The sequence below is a fragment of the Apis laboriosa genome, unplaced genomic scaffold (genome assembly GCF_014066325.1).
Source record: "Apis laboriosa isolate Shangri-la unplaced genomic scaffold, ASM1406632v1 scaffold68_cov148, whole genome shotgun sequence".
Classification (NCBI taxonomy): Eukaryota; Metazoa; Arthropoda; class Insecta; order Hymenoptera; family Apidae; genus Apis; species Apis laboriosa.
The window spans coordinates 5052270-5072108 of NW_025224135.1; the positions used below are offsets into that span (position 1 = coordinate 5052270).

The 19839-nt window shown below is 35.5% G+C and overlaps 1 protein-coding gene across 3 annotated transcripts in view; it reads right to left on the minus strand.

Annotated features, from left to right (window-relative positions):
• Positions 1-19839, minus strand: part of LOC122718913 (teneurin-a) — a 387491-nt gene that overhangs the window by 105229 nt on the left and 262423 nt on the right. The gene's annotated exons all lie outside the window — the stretch shown is intronic.

Sequence of the window (19839 nt, forward strand, 5' to 3'; positions counted from 1 at the left end):
GAACTAATAAAAACTTCTCGAAAATAATACTTAATTAATCTCGTTATATAATAATAATTTACAAAATTTTGTAATTTTTATTTTTTTTATTAAATCTTTTACAATTCCAAGCATCTCTACGTAGCAACACGTAGTTAGGCACGAAAGATGTGTTATGCATCTCGAAAATTATCGATATAAGAATATTACACTTCGCTATAAATTACTCAAGAACGATAAATTACTCATTCGAATTCCTGTTACAAAATGTACAGGTATATCCTGCACAGATTCCACTAAAGCGAGACAAAGAGAGGGAAATGGAGATCGATAGCATCTCTCGCTGCGCGGCCATGAATTATAACGGAGGCAGGCAAGTAGCTGGAAGCGTGGCACGGTAAATAACGAATAGCGTTTACGTTGTCGAAAATGACTGGTAGATTGTTTATGTCAAGATCGCTTAGCCCGGTACCCGGCCTGTTTGCCGTTCGAGTCAAGTCAGCGTGTTTTCACGGTTTACTCCATCGTGGACGTGATAAACAGGATACGATGGCGTTTGGGTAAACTGTAAAAGCATGCATCAATAGCGTGCGTTATACAGTGTGGAATATTTTGGCGGGAACATCGGGTGCTTCGAGCGTCGATTAAATTCAATTGATCGATTTGAAATTTGAAATCTAATCTAAAGGGATGGCATCGATGAGTTTAGAGTGATTTACGATGATTTTATTTTTAATGTTTATTATTATTATTTTTTTTTTTATATTTTAGAAAATAATTCGTATGGAATTAATTATCGACGAATTTTCTTTTCAATTGTTCATTATATTTAGATTGGGAAAAATCGAATTATTATGACATATTTGATCGCAAGTTGTTTGTATTTAGATTATGCATCAATTACACGTGATTGAAATTTGCATAATAACAATTTCTACGAACGCGAAATCGTTACTTGCAACATGGTAATTCGATTCAGTCAGATATTAGCAAGATTGTAATACGATGAATTGTAATTCTTTGTAAATGCAAGTCACCCGATCACGTTACAAACCCCCTCCCGCCCCTATCGATTTACAACTTCGTACGGTTACAAATTTCATCCGTTGAAATTCGCTCCGCTGCAATTAATTCGATATCAAGTCGGTCGACCAGAATTCCTGCGATTGCAACCTATATATAGCGATTACAATTTCTGCGATCGTAACTATTGATTGCAATTCTTGCGATTGCTGCTTGCTCGCTTGTAATTCCTGCGATTGCAAACTTGTCTCTTGGTTATAGGTTCTTGCAATTACAACCTGTTCCATTGTAATCCTACAGAGAATACAAATTTTCCGCACTGCGCATTTTAATGATTTATCGATTACGATTTAATTGCCGAATTTATATCAACCGTATTATCTACATCATTATTTATCATTAATCAAAAGCGTTCATACACCTAATTTGCCTGCTATTAATGTCTGACCAATTCTACTACTCTTCCACTACTTTGTATTAGAAAGACAAGATACAAGTTTTATTATAATCTGTGTATAGTTACAATTTTTATCAAATCCAAATTCTCTTACGATAATCTTCATTTGACCATAAAAATGATCGTTGAAATTTAGAATCGTGCTTGCGAAGTGGTAATTCATACGAATCCTCTGAACTTCCTCTAAAAAACTACATGGAGACGGCTGCGCCGACATTCGACCGCGTAACTGCTTAACGGCCCGGAAAGCGAAAGACCATTACGGTGAATCACACGCTCGATGACACTCTACTACTTAGGAAACCGTATTAGGCTGACAAGTTCGCATGTTAACTTGTTAACTGAAGGAGACGAGTTAACCTTTTTATATGGATCAACAATATTTTGGAAATATTTCTATTATCTATTTCTTTTCGTGTTTTAAATCCTTCTTCAACTCCGTACGTAATTTTTCCTAAAGTTTAGTACGCTTTAGTAACTGACAGTGTCGATGGTGGCGCCACTTGTAGTTACGCCACCGGTGTTCAACGGTGGTCAGTAGAACCGGTCAATGTGTCGAACGTAGATAAAGTTGAATGAAGTAACCGCTTCGAGCGTCGGACAACAGAAGGGGAAAGAGGTTGCGCCAGCGTTATATTATTTATCGAGCCAGAGACGGAGAGAAAGAGACGCGAAAAAAACGGACGAGGAGGGAGCAACGTTATAAATTATACATGGCGGCGATTGCATTATCATAATCGTGGAACATACCGGCGCGGCATTTTAAATCGTATATTATATGATCGCGTAGCGAATGCGAAAAACAAGTCACGCCCTTACGCGCGCTATCCGCGACGCGCGGAATTCTTAACGAACGTGACGAGAACAATCGAGCGATACGAGGTGGAAGGCGGAAACAAAAATCGCGGGATAATGCATTTTTCTCTCAAATGAACGCGTAATCTAGCTTTGAACTTTTTTTTTTTTTTTTTACGATAAATTGTTTAATACATTCGATACGGATGATGCACGGAGATTTCTTATTTTATGGCGGCTGACGCGTACAGTCATTCAAAAAAATATCAAAAATCAAAAAGAAATTCGGTTTTTTTATTCTCATATGCGTTTAGCACAAATGTTGGCATTAATATGAACTATTTTGGATTCGTTTTACATTTTTCGTCATTTTACAATTATTTTTTTGTACGTATTAAAAATTCCACTAGGAATTTTATATTTTATATTTCTCGTATTGAATGTATTAAATATTATTTGAATTAATATTCAAGTCTACTAATTTGCTCCATTTAAGGGTTACAATTCCTTTATAAATTGTTTTTTTAGAATTTTCGATTGATTCGAAGAAAACACTCGTCAAAATTGAGAGAAAATCTTTTTCCTTGGCGAAGAAAATTAGAAAATTTCTCGTATTGAATGTATTAAATATTATTTAAATTAATATTCAAGTCTACTAATTTGCTCCATTTAAGGATTACAATTCCTTTATAAATTGTTTTTTTAGAATTTTCGATTGATTCGAAGAAAACATTCGTCAAAATTGAGAGAAAATCTTTTTCCTTGGCGAAGAAAATTAGGAAATGTTAGGTTAGGTGATTCTGAGGTCGGGAGCTCGATAGTCGGCCATGTTGTTTCGACACCGGAGTTAGCGACCGACATCTCGTTAATTGGCGTAATTATTCAACGGGCCAGACCATTCGTCCCACGTTGGCGAATTTTTGCGATCGAATGGATCGATTAACGAGTGCCTCTTGGAACGAGTTAGGGGAAACTGGGACGATTAAGATATATCGACGTCCGATTCATAATTAAAGCTTGGGGAACCCACTACTGCACGAGCTCGCAAAGATCTGGGATCAAGCGGTGACTATCCCCCAGGAAAACGTGGAATTACTTTTCTCTGATTTCATTGTGGAATTATTATTAGAAGAAAAAAAATTGCTTCTTATTTGAACGTCAATTATCGCATATGTTCAATTGTATTATGCGAGATTGTGAAGAAAGTGAAAAAGTAAAAATTGTGATAAAATTTAGAATTTACATATAATATTGTTTCATTAAAAATTAGAATGAGAGTAGAAATAAATAAAAATTTAATCGATAAGGACAAGTTGTTTAGACTTAACTTTCACCCGAGTATTAATAGACAATAATTAATTAAGTTATGAAATTTGAAAAAAAAAGAATTCGTTCACTACTACATGGATAATTCATCGGTACAACAATCTCACGGAAGATTCAGGTTCGAATCCTAATCCAATAATCCGATCAACTGGTTCTTTCTCTGCTTGCGATTCCATCGGATATATCGATGGAAACGTAAATCTATAAAATAAAATCCTTCAAAAATATACATTATCGAAAGAAACCCTCCAATCTGTGTCGCCAATAAATCCGTAACATTTAACATTAATACGTATATACATTGTAAAAATTCCTACCACTGAAAAATTTTGTAAAAATATTCTTGAAAAAATAAAATTGTTTGAAATTTTTTCTAAAAATATTTTGAAATAAAATTCAGCAAAAAGAGCAAGCGAGAAACTTGGAAAACGTCTCTGCGGATCGTTTAATTAATTCAAAGATAGCGCGCACGCAACAATGGAAATAGGAGTGGGGATAGCACGATGACAGCAGCGTGTCCAACTGGCGATCGAACGATTCATAACATATGACACGCGACGTTGGACGATAAAGTGTAATGCTGGGATCTTATCGAATTGTGTAGAATTTTAGCTGACCAGTCTCCGCTTCATCTAGTTAAAAACTCCTTTCATTTATCGCAACCATTATCGTAAAGAATATTCACACTATCTCCTAACGTAATTATTTTCTTGACAGATACACGATACAGGTATCAGCAATCATCATTTCGTATTAAATCATTAATCGTATTTTTGTTTGCCAAAAATATATCATAACCTCACTTTTTCTAACGTAACAAAAATTCTGTAATATGTACTAATATATTGTTTACATTACTATTCATTATCGTATGTATAAATTAATCCTTAAAATACGTAGAACGCGAGGGCAGACGTTTCTAATTTCGCTTATAATGTTCACGGGTGGTCAGAATCGAGAACGAGACCGTCTCCTCTTGGATAAACCGAGAGCCAACGACGAGGGTGAAAGCATACTTGTTTGCGTGTGTGTGCGGCCGGAGTTGGGGTAATTGATAGAAGTGCAAGGAGACGCGGATTGTTTACCCGAGGACTGGCTAGCTAGACGAAGGCACTCAACTACACACTCCCGTCGTTCGTTTTGTTCCAGCCACTCATTCGCTATCCTGCAGATTTTGGTTAGCGCCCATTGGCCGACAGCGCCGATGTCTGACCACCTAGCGGGAGGGTCGTGTAATTAATGCTTGCTAATATAGCTTGGATCTGCCCAGCCGTTTTCAGCACTCGTCCTCGTGGTGTGACTAGTGATATAAGTGCGTGTGCGTGCAATTTCCACCCCAACGAGGGAGAAACGTTGGCTTAACTGAATTGGACAGCCGTTTCCTTGATTTTGATCATATATGAGGCGAGAGGCTAACCTTGGTGTGATCCAAGAAGGGACAATAACGGTGTTAAATAAGACGAAGAGAGGAGGTTATGTACTTGTTGCTTCAAGTATTTGAAGGTTTGGTTTAATTTGATACGATAATTTGATACTTTTTGATATATATTTCTAATAATATATATTTAAATACATAAAATATAAGAATACATCAATAGTTAATAAACAACGCTCCCTATAAATTCAACCTAACCTATCTTTTGCTTTTCCTTTGTCCGTAATAGACACTCAACGTCCGATCGAAATCAACAGTTATATTTATAATAAATTCACAAGTTTCCAAGCAACGTTAACTGTTTCAAAATTTTCATTGAGATGTAATTATAACAGTCTGCTATTATCGCTTATTAAGGGATTGGATCCGTAAACTATCGACACTGGCCGTCTCGATGGCTCGATTTATAGATATTTCGCAGAAATATAAAACGTCGATTCGATTGTTTGCCTCGACTCGGAATCGATCGGTCTGCCTTCCGTTCACTGACCTGTCCGTCGACCTAACATAATTTTTTTTTTTTTGTCGTCAGATACGATAGAAAATAAGATGCGCAGAAATTTAAGACGTCGTTAGAGAATATCGTTTAAGATATAAAAGAGATTAATGGATTCCTTTTTTTTTTTTGATAAGAAATAAATGGAGAGCACGAGAATGGAAGTCTTCTAACTACGTGTTCTCTAAAATAATCCATCGAAAACTTTTCCACGAATCGCGTCGACTAATAATTCCTAACCTGACAAAATAAAAGAAAAAAAAAAAAAAAAAAACGACGATTCGAAACATTTTTTCTCAAATAATACCGCGATAATGTTATACAAAACGATTGATCATTTAGTCTATAACCCTTATTCCACATCATCCTCCCTATAGTTTACGATGGAAAAAGAAAAAAAAAAAATATACGACAGCGTCGTTGAAAGTAGCGATCGGTTATCAACGCGACGCATTAATAAACCAACGTACATAGGGGGCGGTTCATAGTAGATGGTTCACGACGATCGAGCCACGAGCTGTCGTCGATCGTCCCTCCGGCTCAATTCTCACAGGGAGAATTACCCTCTTCTTAACCCTCTGCTGTTACGGTACATGTTTAGGATACGAGACTTTGCCAGACTTTCAGGGTTCGAGCTTTACTTTGATGCGTAATAGGTGTTAAGCAAAAAAATTACTAGGAGATTACCAAGGATTTATAAAACGGTTATAAAGAGGGAAAATTCGAGAATTTTGTGAAAGATAAAATTTTTTAAAATTGATAAATAATTCGATGTATTAAGATTAAGTTAGATTTGATTAAATTATAAATTTATAATTTAACCTATAATTATAAATTTATATTATATATTACAAATTTCGATTAGATTAAATTATATTATCTTTAAATACAAAATCTTTAAAAAAAAAAAGGAATATAAGAATTGCACATTTATAATATTCAAAACTGTCGTATGATTTATTATCGTTTCTAATTTTTTAAAATTGATAAATAATAGTAACGCAAGTGAAATGAAATAGCCAGGAATTTTGATTGGAGAAAGAAAATTTCCAACGTGTCGATGTATTAAGATTATGTTAGATTTGATTAAATTATAAATTTATAATTTAACCTATAATTATAAATTTATATTATATATTACAAATTTCGATTAGATTAAATTATATTATCTTTAAATAGAAAATCTTTAAAAAAAAAAAGGGATATAAGAATTGCACATTTATAATATTCAAAACTGTCGTATGATTTATTATCGTTTCTAATTTTTTAAAATTGATAAATAATAGTAACGCAAGTGAAATGAAATAGCCAGGAATTTTGATTGGAGAAAGAAAATTTCCAACGTGTCGATGTATTAAGATTAAGTTAGATTTGATTAGAAATTTATAATTTAATCTATAATTATATTATATATTAAAAATAATATTATACATTATATATTATAAATTTCGATTAAATTATATTATCTTTAAATACAGGATCTTTAAAAAGAAAAAGGGATAGAATAATAAGAGAATAATAAGAATAATAAGAATTGCACATTTATAATATTCAAAACTGTCGTATGATTTATTATCGTTTCTAATTTTTTAAAATTGATAAATAATAGTATCGCAAGTGAAATGAAATAGCCAGGAATTTTGATTGGAGAAAGAAAATATCCAACATGTCGATGTATTAAGATTATGTTAGATTTGATTAAATTATAAATTTATAATTTAACCTATAATTATAAATTTATATTATATATTACAAATTTCGATTAGATTAAATTATATTATCTTTAAATAGAAAATCTTTAAAAAAAAAAGAGGGATATAAGAATTGCATTTATAATATTCAAAACTGTCGTATGATTTATTATCGTTTCTAATTTTTTAAAGTTGATAAATAATAGTAACACAAATGAAATGAAATAGCCAGGAATTTTGATTGGAGAAAGAAAATTTCCAACGTGTCAATGTATTAAGATTAAGTTTAATATTAATATATATTTAATATTAATATAATATATTAATATATATTTAAATAAAAAATAAGAATATACGTGCACCAATAGTTAATAAACAACGCTCGATTTGATTAAATTATAAATTTATAATTTAACCTATAATTATAAATTTATATTATATATTACAAATTTCGATTAGATTAAATTATATTATCTTTAAATAGAAAATCTTTAAAAAAAAAAAAGGGTATAAGAATTGCACATTTATAATATTCAAAACTGTCGTATGATTTATTATAGTTTCTAAGAATTCTTCCACGTATACAGAATTTCCTGCTGTGCAACGTGCATATTCAACTACACGAATTTCTAACTTAAATAACGCATAACGATACATTTATAATTTCCTCCACTTCCGTCATCGTGCACACGTTCAACTGTTGTACAAAGGCAGTTTGCAGTACACCCTCGGAAACCAGTATCAGAAAGGACGAAGGAAGGCAGGAATTGTCGCGGGATCGAGCGGAAACGAGGCGGTCTGGTGCGTGATGCGGGGTCAAAGTTCTGCCGTGAACATCAAACGACCACGCGGGATTACCGTGTGTTCCTCATCTCTCTTTGCGTGCACGTGTCACCCGCCGTGCACGAATCGTGAATACAGGCATACATTTGCCCTCTGTTCCACCGGAATAACGCTTGTTCACGTCTCGCGCAGTCGTCCTTCCGTAAGTATTCCTTGTGGCGGTCATCGCCGATGGGGCCATGTGAAAAGAGGGAAATCATACGTATAACTATATTCTTTTCCTTTTTTTTTTTTTTTTTTTTTTCGTTGTCAAACAACTTGAAAATAAAAATGACGTAACTTGAAACTCGTGCTTATTGAATTATTGGCACTTAGTTAAATTAACTATGAAATTCATGATTCGATTTTATATCGTTGTTAAAGTCGTTTCCTCTAAAATTGTAATTTTTGAATTTACTTTTTTAGCAAAACGACATCCAAAAATGACTTTTACTTAACAAATTAATAAATTGTACTATTGTAAGTTGATGTAAATTAAAACAGTTTCCTTTCTCTTTAAGTAAAATACTTTTAACTAAATTATAATCCTTTTCTCGTAAACTTCATTGTTGTATCTACAAAATTGACGAATGTCGGTCAAAAACGAACTTTTACTTTTAATTTACAATTTTTAGGATAAAATACTTGATCGTGTATTTTATCATTTCACATTGTTTCACACTCATTGAATAACAAATATACATAATTTCTGAATCCAATCTGAATCCAAAATTCCAAAATTCTACCCTTCTTAATAAATATCATATCACAAAGTCATATCTCACGTCAAGTCTCGTTTATTTAATTAACAAAGTTTCAAGCAACTTTTCCAGATCCTTCATCGCAAAAAAAAAAAAAAAAAAAATAATCTCGGGGAAAACATTTCGACCTTGAATCAGCAGAGAACGGAAAGAAATTATCCTAGGTGTGGTAAATCAGCCTTACGCCGGGCTAGGAAGTTTGGCCCAACGGCGATAACTCGCGACCCTCGAGGGTTCTGGGACGAATCTGCAACCGCCGGGATTAGGCACGTCTCGTCTAACATGCTGGAACGAGTCGAGTTTGCGGAACTTCCTTTGCCCCGGTCGTATCGTATTTCAGGAGTTGCACGTGCGCGCGCGAAAACGCGCCCTAACCTTAAACCCCCCCCCCCTCCCCTCACCGACGTTGTTTACGCGGAAATACGTTGAAATAATGCACGCAGAAATTGGGTTTCGACGAGTCACTCGATTTCCACCAATTTTAACGACCGCTTCAATTCTGTTTAATTGATTCCGTTCCAATACCGGTTTTCCACAAGTCTCTCTCTCTCTCTCTCTCTCGAATATCATTGCAAAGATATTTACGAAACTCAAACGTAAACATTTACTTAAAACTTTTAATTTGTTAAATTCTCGATCGTAAACTTTCAAGAGTATACGATATATATTGTTGTCGTTGTCGTATTAATAAATATTATTTTTCTTAAGGCGATTGACGGATAGAACGACGAGACGTTGGATCTTCTTTTATTATACCTTATCGAAGACATCGTGTCACGCGTCCACGATCGGTCTGACCGATACACAACGATCATTGAAGAGCGGTTTGAAGACGGTCAAAGTGAATCGTTCTCGAATCGATCACGTTCTGAATCGAAGGCTTGGCGGGCTGCTATTTTCAAGGTGTACGTTACCGCCTATCGAGGGAAACGCGTCTCCCGGAACAAAGAGGGTAATTGCAGGTTCACTAGTATCGCACTTATTTCGCGACAGACGAGAACTGTCAACGACACGCGACGCAGTTTGACGCGCGTTCATATGGAATTCTCCTGTGTACATGTGTAAATATATATATATGTATATATATACGTGGTGGGTTTTTTTTTTCCTTTCGAAACTGTTTTCAGAGACCTGTCATCGCAAACTGTAGACTCGATCAAGGGAAACTGATCGAGTTTGTTGACCATCGATGGACGCTTCTGTCATCAACTTAACGCAAAATGGTGAATGTGAAAGTGTACATTGTATTTTTGGTATTGGGCACGTATACTGTTATAGGGAATAAGAGACGATATAGCGTTATTTAATATTGTTACTATTGTTGAGAATTTATTATTCAATATTAATTTATACCAAAAATAATGTTCTCGTTTGTATCTATTTCTGTAATTGTATACTTATTTGTACGGTATATATTAAGTGTGTAAACTTTGTACAATTTTAATTGCTATTCTATTAAACATCCAACATATCCAAACCAAAATTTCCAGCAGGATATATCTGTACAAAGCAACAGGTATACATGCAATTTAATCTCCATTACGTAAATACATTTATCCATCTTATAAAATTATAATCAAACAGCGTTATGATATATCGTATCGTTAAAAATTTTTATTTTAAGAGAATATATATATATATAGTCACAATATCATAAAAGTTAAAAAAGAAAAGATATGATGTATAATACGATAATGCGAAAATATAAAAAAAAATTAAATAAATAATTTCTTTTCTTTTTTTTTGTATATACGTGATATATATATATACGTACAGTTATGAATGAAGGAAAAAGAAGCGAAGAGAAAGAGACTTATAAAGCGAACAGATCGAATCATCCCATCCCTTAATATATGACGCAGCTTATAGGGATGGCTGCACCTTGCACCCTGCAACCTACACACGTATTCGATTGGCTGAACTGCGTTGCAATGCAATAATATCGCAACGATCCATCACATCTCCGTCGTCAATAAAACATCCGCTGCCTCTTGCACCCTTATATGACTCTCTCTGTCTTTCTCGTATACTTTCACTGCTCGATTCGTGAACCTTTTATTTTTTATCTTCTTTTACGAGTATCTTCTTTTCTCCCTTTTATGCCGTACGATAAAATTGATATTTGTAAATTGGATTTTTTATTTTTTAATAAACAGGTTGTTTTGTTTCAGTATCAGTATTATTAGTTGAAATTGAAATTCGAATTTTTTATTCAACCAGAAAGTTTTAATTTAATACGTTAAATGTTATTATCTGTTACTAACTTGTAAAAATTAAACTAAGCACATTATTAAGATTTTTAACATTTTGGAAGATTTCAAGTAAGATTTCAACAGCGTGACGGGAACGAGTATATATATGTATATATATATGTATATGCTTGTTCGTGAAAGTACAGTCAGCAAACACAATTTCCTTCGATCGCGTGGCTCAAGAATGATCAATCACGACACATCTTGGCTAATGAGAAATTATTAGCTTGTGTCTTGAATGCGAGTGAGAAATGGATTTATAGACTTCGTGTACGTCAAATAATAGATTAACACGATTAGAAAAATAATTACTTTCAAATTCATACGCACGAATATTTATAATTGATTATTAATTTTGTCCTATTTCTTTATTTCTTTCACAATCAAAAACGCTATTTCTTTAAATAGCAATACCTTACATTAAATGTTCAAAGACACAAAGAGACATAGCCATAAACTTGACTCTAAAAAATTCTAAAAAAAAAGTCTCCGTCGGTAAAAACGACAAGCTAACTCCATCTGGTCAATATAACTCTACGCGATGTCAATTCTTGGCGAAATTTCGATTCGCAGCCGCGCATGCCCAGTATCTTTCGTCGAGGAATCCGTCCGACGGATACGGTGAAGGAGACAAGAAGACTCTCTCTTCTTACGGATTGAATTCTCCCTTTCATTGAATTGCAAAGTAGCGTTCGGTGAATTTAACGCGGGAAATCGCGATGGTGTGTCCTTCGTTTCCCAGAGGTCGTCCTCGACGTTGCAAAAGAATATCGTTCCTCGATGCCGTTTGATAGGAAGCGGGGAAATTCAATAGGGAGTGCCAATTATCGCGCAGAATTGGATACCACTTTCTAGGGAGAACGAAAAGAAAATCTTCCTTAAGTCTGTGTGTTTACTTGTGTTCATGTGTACGAGAGAGAGAGAACGAGTGGAAGAAAGAGTAAGAATGAATGAGAGACAGAGAAGGGAGGAGTACAAACGAGCAAAGAACGAACACGACGATTTGAATGGCGGAATAATATTGGATACAACGGTGGAATAATGAGTGTCGGTATCGGATCGCGCCACGAGCAAATTATTCGCGTCATAATGTTGGAACTCGCGATGTAAATATCGCGAGTGAGGTGATGGCTCGTGAAAAAAAGTCGGGAATGTTTTAGTGCGGCGAGGTGAATAATGTGGCGGAGTCGGATGTAATGGTGGATATGTTTTTGCACTGGACAGTATATCGTACGGAGTAGTAAAAAAAACGTTCAAAGACTAATATGATTTATAATAGTCGTTGAACAAAAAATGAAATTTAATGATCGTAAATATTAGAATTAAATTATTATTAAAAAAAAAAAAAAATTAGTTAGAATTATCTATTTATATTTGAGATTATATTTTCAAGTTTTTGTCCAACGAAACGAAAGGAGGAGGAGGAGGAGCAAGTGGTAGAAGGTAGTCAAATCAGAAGGACACTCGAGAAAGAGAGTTAAAGACCTTCGGTAACGATGCAATAACATTACCATTGAAGTACAAAGCCAAATGAATGGATGTATTCTACGTGTGTTCTGCAAGATAGTCGAGCATGAGTGGTGGCAAACGTGGGCGTAGAAAATAAAAGGGAGCCGCTAGAAAGAGCCACGAAATAGCCTGTGTTAGGTATCTGCCCTCGCTTTCTGCGTCCACTGTTCCTACCCATGCTTTCCCTTTCACGCCCCCTCCTGTCCAATCCCCACTTTTTCTTCTCGATGGCAGCGCTCACGTTCGACGCTTCGACAGTCTTTGATCCCACTGTCCCTTACTTTCTCTACTGTCGCATTTCTATTGCGTGTCTGACGTTTGGTTACTCTTCGATCTTTGTTCGATCCTTTTTCTCTCTCTCTTTCTCGTTTGTTTTAGATTTTTCTTGTTCTCCTTGTGTATGATTAAATTTTTTTATTTTAAAGTATTGTGAAAATACGTTGAAGGAAGATTGAAAGAAGAAGAATATTTTAATGAAAATGAGAGGTTATGATTTACGCGAATATAAATTCATATTTATATCCTATTCATATTTAAATATTTCTTTTCTTGTTATAAATAAAATCTACTCTTTACGTTTAAAATAGTTATAATATTTAAGCTTAGAATTTAAGAGATTAAGCTAAATTTAAGCTAAGACGTCACATGCAAGTGTTAACTCAAAGGAAGTCTCATTTTGCCATCTCATAATTTTTACCCAAGTCAAAGAAAGCATTTCCTTTGCGACAGTCCTTTCTCCCGGTTTCAAAGTTCTCTTCTACGATTACAACTGTGAAAACACGTGTTGCCACGGGATCTAAAACGCGATATTTTAAGCTCCAGTGACTTTTCTTTAAAACGCGTGCATATATGGGGCATATATGGCGTCGGTGGATATGGTCAATCCTTGACCCGGATGTGTTCTTCGTTTCAAAAGACTTCCGCTTGACCTTCATCGTAAAGCGAGATACAATTTTTTCCACCAAGAAAATGTTCTCAACGAAATGCACATCAAACACCTATTGTCAGAAATTTTCTTGACTTTCCTCCAAGTGTTGTCAAATATGAATGCCTTTGAAGTGTTGTCAAATATGAATGCCTTTGATAATTCTTTTTTCCAAAAANATTTTTTCCACCAAGAAAATGTTCTCAACGAAATGCACATCAAACACCTATTGTCAGAAATTTTCTTGACTCCAAGTGTTGTCAAATATGAATGCCTTTGATAATTCTTTTTTCCAAAAAAAAAAAAAAAAAAAGAAAAATTTATTGTTCTAAAAATGAAATAAATTAAAGATAAAGAGCAGAGCTTTCAAGTGGTTGAACTTCGCCAATTGTTCCAATTCAATTCGTGCTTCCTCGTGTCGATGTTAGCTTTAATAGGGAATTATTTAATAAGCGTTCAACAACAAGCCGTCTTCATTTCGGTGAGAAGAAGCTTTGTCGAAGCATTCGTGACCGGGATGGAAGGGGCGAGGAGGTGAAGGAGGAGGAAGAGTAATTTCGATTTCCGGCGGGAAACAAGGATATTCCGCGTGGCACGGCTATATTGTATTCCGTTTCGCGGCGGTGCCATCCATTTTTGATGCCACGGACAAACGGAATCGGCGAACGCTTTATGACGAGGACCGACCCCTCTTTGATGTTTCTTGCAACGACTTCGTTGCACCGTCTCGCGTAATAACGCGCCACCAGAAAGATTTCTCTCTTCTCGCGAAATCTCCGTGTCGCAACGCGTCCTCTTGCGTCGTGGAAATGTAACGAAGCCGCGGAAATTTCATTCGTGGCCGCGATCTGCGCAAAGCGAAGACTATAGGCGGCGTTGAGATCGTACGAGGTGCTGCCTCGGGAGAGAGGGGAGGGGGGGAAGCGAACTTTAATACGCGAGGTTTCTTGGCGAGTAACGCGAGTAAATAGAACCGCTTTTTACGGAGGAAGGGAGGGGGGAAGTGAAAGTAAGGCGCCGCTTTTTTTTTATTTGCCCCGGGCTCCGAGGTAAACGCGTCTATTTGCTTTTTGTGCCACAAACTTTGTGAGGTTACGTCGAGATGGTGCTCCTCCCGTGCGTAGAGTCTTATTTTTTTCTGTTTTATGGAAAATTGGCGTGCAAAGTGAATGCGCAAGAATGGAAAAGAATACTTGATATTTTTTTTTTTTTCTTTTTAATTTTTCTGATATACTGATGTTAAAAAAGTACAATTTCGAAATATATTTTCGTATAGTGTTGTTCGTTTTTATGGAACGGTGTCTTAAATACTGATTACACGTTTTAATTAAGATAGGAAAATAATTTCAAATACTTGTTCGTTTATATACATTATATCTTTTGCGAATCTATCTTATGAAAGCCACACCTAACCTCATTCACGCTGCACGCGAGCAATGCGCATTAATATTTTCCATTCGTTGCATCGTTGTTTCCGGATCATCAAACGTGTTTTCAAAAATGTTTCCAACAATACGAAACATCGATCACACACTACTATCATTACATCCGTCTTATCCATGAAATTATCCAAGACAGTTTTATTTTCGTTAACTTCTCAAATGCGTGGACAAGGTGGCGCCAAAATGCGCAAATGTCGCGTGTAAATTAGTCCGTTTCGTTCGTGTCGAAGGCGATACGTGACATTTAATGAGCGGGTACCGTAGTGAAATTGTCTGTTTTCGCGAAGGGAGTACCACCCCTTTGAGACGTGTCATTAAAGATTGCTTGAAATTCGTTGCGTGTCGAACGAATTTTGTACATCGATGAAACACCACGCGGGAAGACGAGGAATAATCGGTGTCTATTGCCACTTGATAACTCAGTTCCGTGAACCGATTCCGAATTCGCGATTACGATCAATTCGAGTGTGCACGTGATCCTTTTCGTTTCGTATATACGACTGTGCTACTTCTAAAATATTACGTATACGTAAATAAATACAGGGTATATTTGGCCCTCGATAATTTAGCTATATGCTTTCTCAAAAAAAAAAAATAAACCTAATATTCTTTTATACGAAATTTACAAAAAAAATTTTCAAAAGAATTTTCAAACTGAAATTCTAAAAATTTCAAAAAAAAAAAAAAAAAAAAAAAAAGATACCGTCTGTCGCAAGCAAAAAGTAGATATCATTTTCGATTCATCAAAATTTCTTCGCCGAGCGAGACAGGAACAAGTTGAAAAAAACAGGAAGAGGCGACACTCGACTTGTCCAATAAATCAACCGATCAATAACCTCCGGCGTCGTATCGAGCTCCCATAAATCCCCATCTCTCTCCGTCTCCTTTTGATCGCGTCTGAAAAAAAAAAAAAAAAAAAAGAAAAAAGAAAAACGAGCAGAGGCATACCAGAGGTATATATATATATATATATACACGTCGGTATGAACGAAACGTAAAAAAAAGACAAAGATAGAGAGTTTCTCATTTCTGACAATGAGCCCTCTCCCCCCGCCCTCGTGGAGCACAAGTTGCGCCGCTTATCGGCCCTTCGAATTTTTGCGGACGAATGCCGATACGGAATTAATTCCTTTTAACCGGCAGATTTAATAAACACCCCTCCTCGTGCGCGCTTGTATCGCGTTCCCTTTCATACGGCCTCGCCCCTGTTTCGTTCTTTCACCGCGCGAGCGGCGCTCCTCTCGACGCTCGAGTTCTCCTCTCCTTTCCCCCCCCCCCTCTTTCCCTCTGTCCCTGTGCTCGCGAACGGATCTTTATGGCGTGCAGCACGCCATAGGGGATTCACCGTGGAAGATGGACCGTGAAAACGACGCGACTCGGTGGAAGGCTCGCTCCGCTCGCTCGCCGAGCAATTACGTCGTTTAAAATGATCGGGCGAGCGACGGCTGCCGCGATTTTTCGAGCGCATTCCGTGAAATCGATGACGCACTACTGGGATGTTTTCACCTCGTGTTTCGTCGCTATGCTGGATCGTTTAATGTCGCGTGTCGATAATGTTCCCTGAATGTTCGATGAAGGGATAAAAAATTTTGAGGAGAGAAATAGAGATCGAGAGATGATTTGAATTTCTTTTCCTTTTTTTTTTTTTATTTTGTATTAAATTTTTCTTTTCAAATCATTTGAAATAAAAATAAATTAAAATTTGAAAAATATTAAGCGAAGTAATAGTAGTAGTTTCGATTGTGTATTTGCATAAAAAATAACAGTGAAAATTTCGCAATTAAGTTTAATTAAAAAACGTTATTTAATTGATTCATTTGCAAAAAACAAAGTCATATTTTCAGTTAAATAACAGCCATTAAGTACATATTCAAATGTATCATTGACAATTGGACTGAGACTTGGAGTGTTAAATGTACCATAAACCATTGAATTTATATTTAAATTTTACATAACCGATTAAATACAAATGACGTACTTACAATAGTCATAAAGTTTTATTATGAGTAATTTCACTTTATTACATTTTATTTTATTTTAAGAAAAATTATGAAAATTTATATATATATATTTTATTTCACTATCTGAAAAATAAAGTTTCGCATAAATACAATAAACTTTGTATTTATAATTTGAACTTTTACTTATACATTTGTATTTTGCAGTAATATCAAACCGCAGAGTATATTTACAAGAGTAAACGAAATTTTGCAAACAACATAAGAATGTAAGTGATTTCCTTCGAGACCAACAAACTTTAGTACAAACCCATTTGTCCCCCTCATCCTATTTTCACAACATCCCATGCATTACAATTGTTCAAAATAATGATCATCCTAAATGAAACGTTATAGCATCGTGCATAGTAATATCATTCGAGTTACAATTGTGCTAATATCAACGCATTTCTTGCGCCATACTTCAGGGAATAATATCCAAACATATTAATTTAAATGAACACATTTCTTCTATTCGTGTTACGATACATTTACAAACGCCTGTTGCATCTCTTGTATTAAGATAAACACATAAGATCAACATAACCTTTCCAACTTCAAACAAGCAGGTGAAAACAAAGAAAAAAACTGTTCAACAATAATATAAAAGTGTTACTGTTAATATCAATTATATGATCGATATTGTTAAGTAATAATCAATAACTGATAATGAATACTTGCATACTTGAATACTTCATTATATACATAAGTCTTTTCATAGAAGAACATTTTGTCATTTATAAGTTATACAGAGTAAAATATATAAATAACTTCAATTATATCGTTAAGCAAATTAGTCTTGAACCATAATTCGGTTCTGATACACATTCGCGGTTAATTCGATTTCGATCGTATTAAACGACCGTGTTTGTCGTCACGCGGTGAAAATTCTCATTACGAGCTCGTCGAACGCACTGCTCGTAATAATTCGAAGCGTGCGCGCGCAACAGCCAGTGGCATGGCCAGTTCTCACGTCGAAAAGTGATAAACCGTGACATGGTTAGGTTAGCGAGAGCTCCAGCGCAAAATTAATGCCATCATTAAGTTTGATTAAAGTTTTTACGAGGTGTCAAGCAATGGTATCGTGTCTCGCGATTAAATGGTCCGCTCGACCTTCTCGTTGCTATTGTTCAACCCGATCCACGCGATTACGCAGCCACGTTACTGCTGCCATTTTTTTTCAGACTTGCCATACGACGCATCAGGTTGGCATCAAATGACATCGGAGAAATTTTGTTTTGAAATACAATCTATTTTTTTGCGATAAAAATATTTTCTTGTCAAAATATATATATACATATATTACAATATATTACATATATTAAATATTGATACAAATTATAAATATTGATATCTGAATAAATAATTAAATTTAAAATGATAATAGATAATTGTAGATGTAAGAGTATGTAAGAGTATCATTTAAAATTCGATATATACTTAAAATTTTATAACTAATTCTTGAAAATCAAACCATTGCTGCTACTTTTTTCTGATTACTGCGCCTCATGTGGGCAATAAATCATCGAGTTTCAGCAAATTCTTGGCAAATTCGCTAACCGATTTTATTGGACCGCTAGTTTTGTCGAATTTGCAATAACGGCAGGCTGCCCCTCTCGTGGCTACGCAAGTGAAGTGATAGCAAGTGGATAGACGAACTCCGCGACACCAGATGCGGCGCAGCCGGTGGTTAGAATCTCGGGGACAACAGCAGCAACGACAGAAACCGAGTCGGCGAACAGCATACGATTATCTTTCTCTGGAACGGGCCGCCCTTTATCGCCTCCCTTGTCTGTCTGCCATTCGCTTATCGCATGCTGACTTCTCCCTGCAGCGGCTTCTCTTTATAGTTGGCACCGCAAAGGAAGTCGTGGCCACGAACTTGCTCTAAAATCCCCTCGTCCGCACGCACTGTAAACAGACGTGGATGGGGATCGGAACGAGCGACGCTCACGCCACTTGCTCGGTCTGCGCCGCTTCTTGCGTATAATACCTGCGCTAGTTGAAGTAAGTCAAACAATCTTGGAACGCGTTGCTCTCACAACTCGACTGTCTTTCGAGCATCGCGGTTTCATTGGGATCAGTGGTGTTCATTATTCTAGTGATAGTGCTTTACTCGTTTTTACGTGTTTTTTTTTATTTTCTGCTTTGTCGTGCATATATATATATATATTTTTTTATATATTTTATATTTAATTAAATTATTAAATATTATATATTTTTTTTTATATATATATATATTTTTCCTTTTTAGTTATTCTCGGTCGATTAACCTCTCAGACACGTCACATAGGTGATACCTGTCTTATGCCCATCATACCTATCCGAGGAGATTATGGATGGTTTCTGGATGCTAATCATTTAGAGAAGAGGAGGAAAATAATAAACTGCTCGTAATTTCATCTGTCGAGTGGAGGAGGCTCGTGATGGACGCTCGTAACAATGCGGAAAGAAGAGGAGTGGTAGGGGCTGTGTTAGGGCTCGTTGACGGCCGCTTTGATTTTGTTTTTTATCCGTGTCACCGGGGAGGTAATTAACGAATCGATTAGCTATGCGATCGAGGGTGGAACGAGGTGCTTGAAAATATAAGAAGGGGAGTATTATGTACAGGGTTGTTTGAAGGGACCCTTGCGGCTTTCTTGTCATAAAGTGTTTGTTCTTTGAGAGGTTAGGTTCACTGTGAACGTTGAAATAATTCGACTTTGTAAATAATATACAGTGGATAAGCATCGTTTGATGCCTCCTTGTCGTTTATTATTCCATGTTTCTAATATTAATTATTCATAATTATTATTTTAAATTATTAAAAGTTATTTATATATATATTGGTACATGGATTATATCTATGATTATATCTCGTGCATAAGAAATGCAAAGGTTTCAACAAGATCCAAATATATTTCAAATTTTGTCACACGTAAAATAAGAC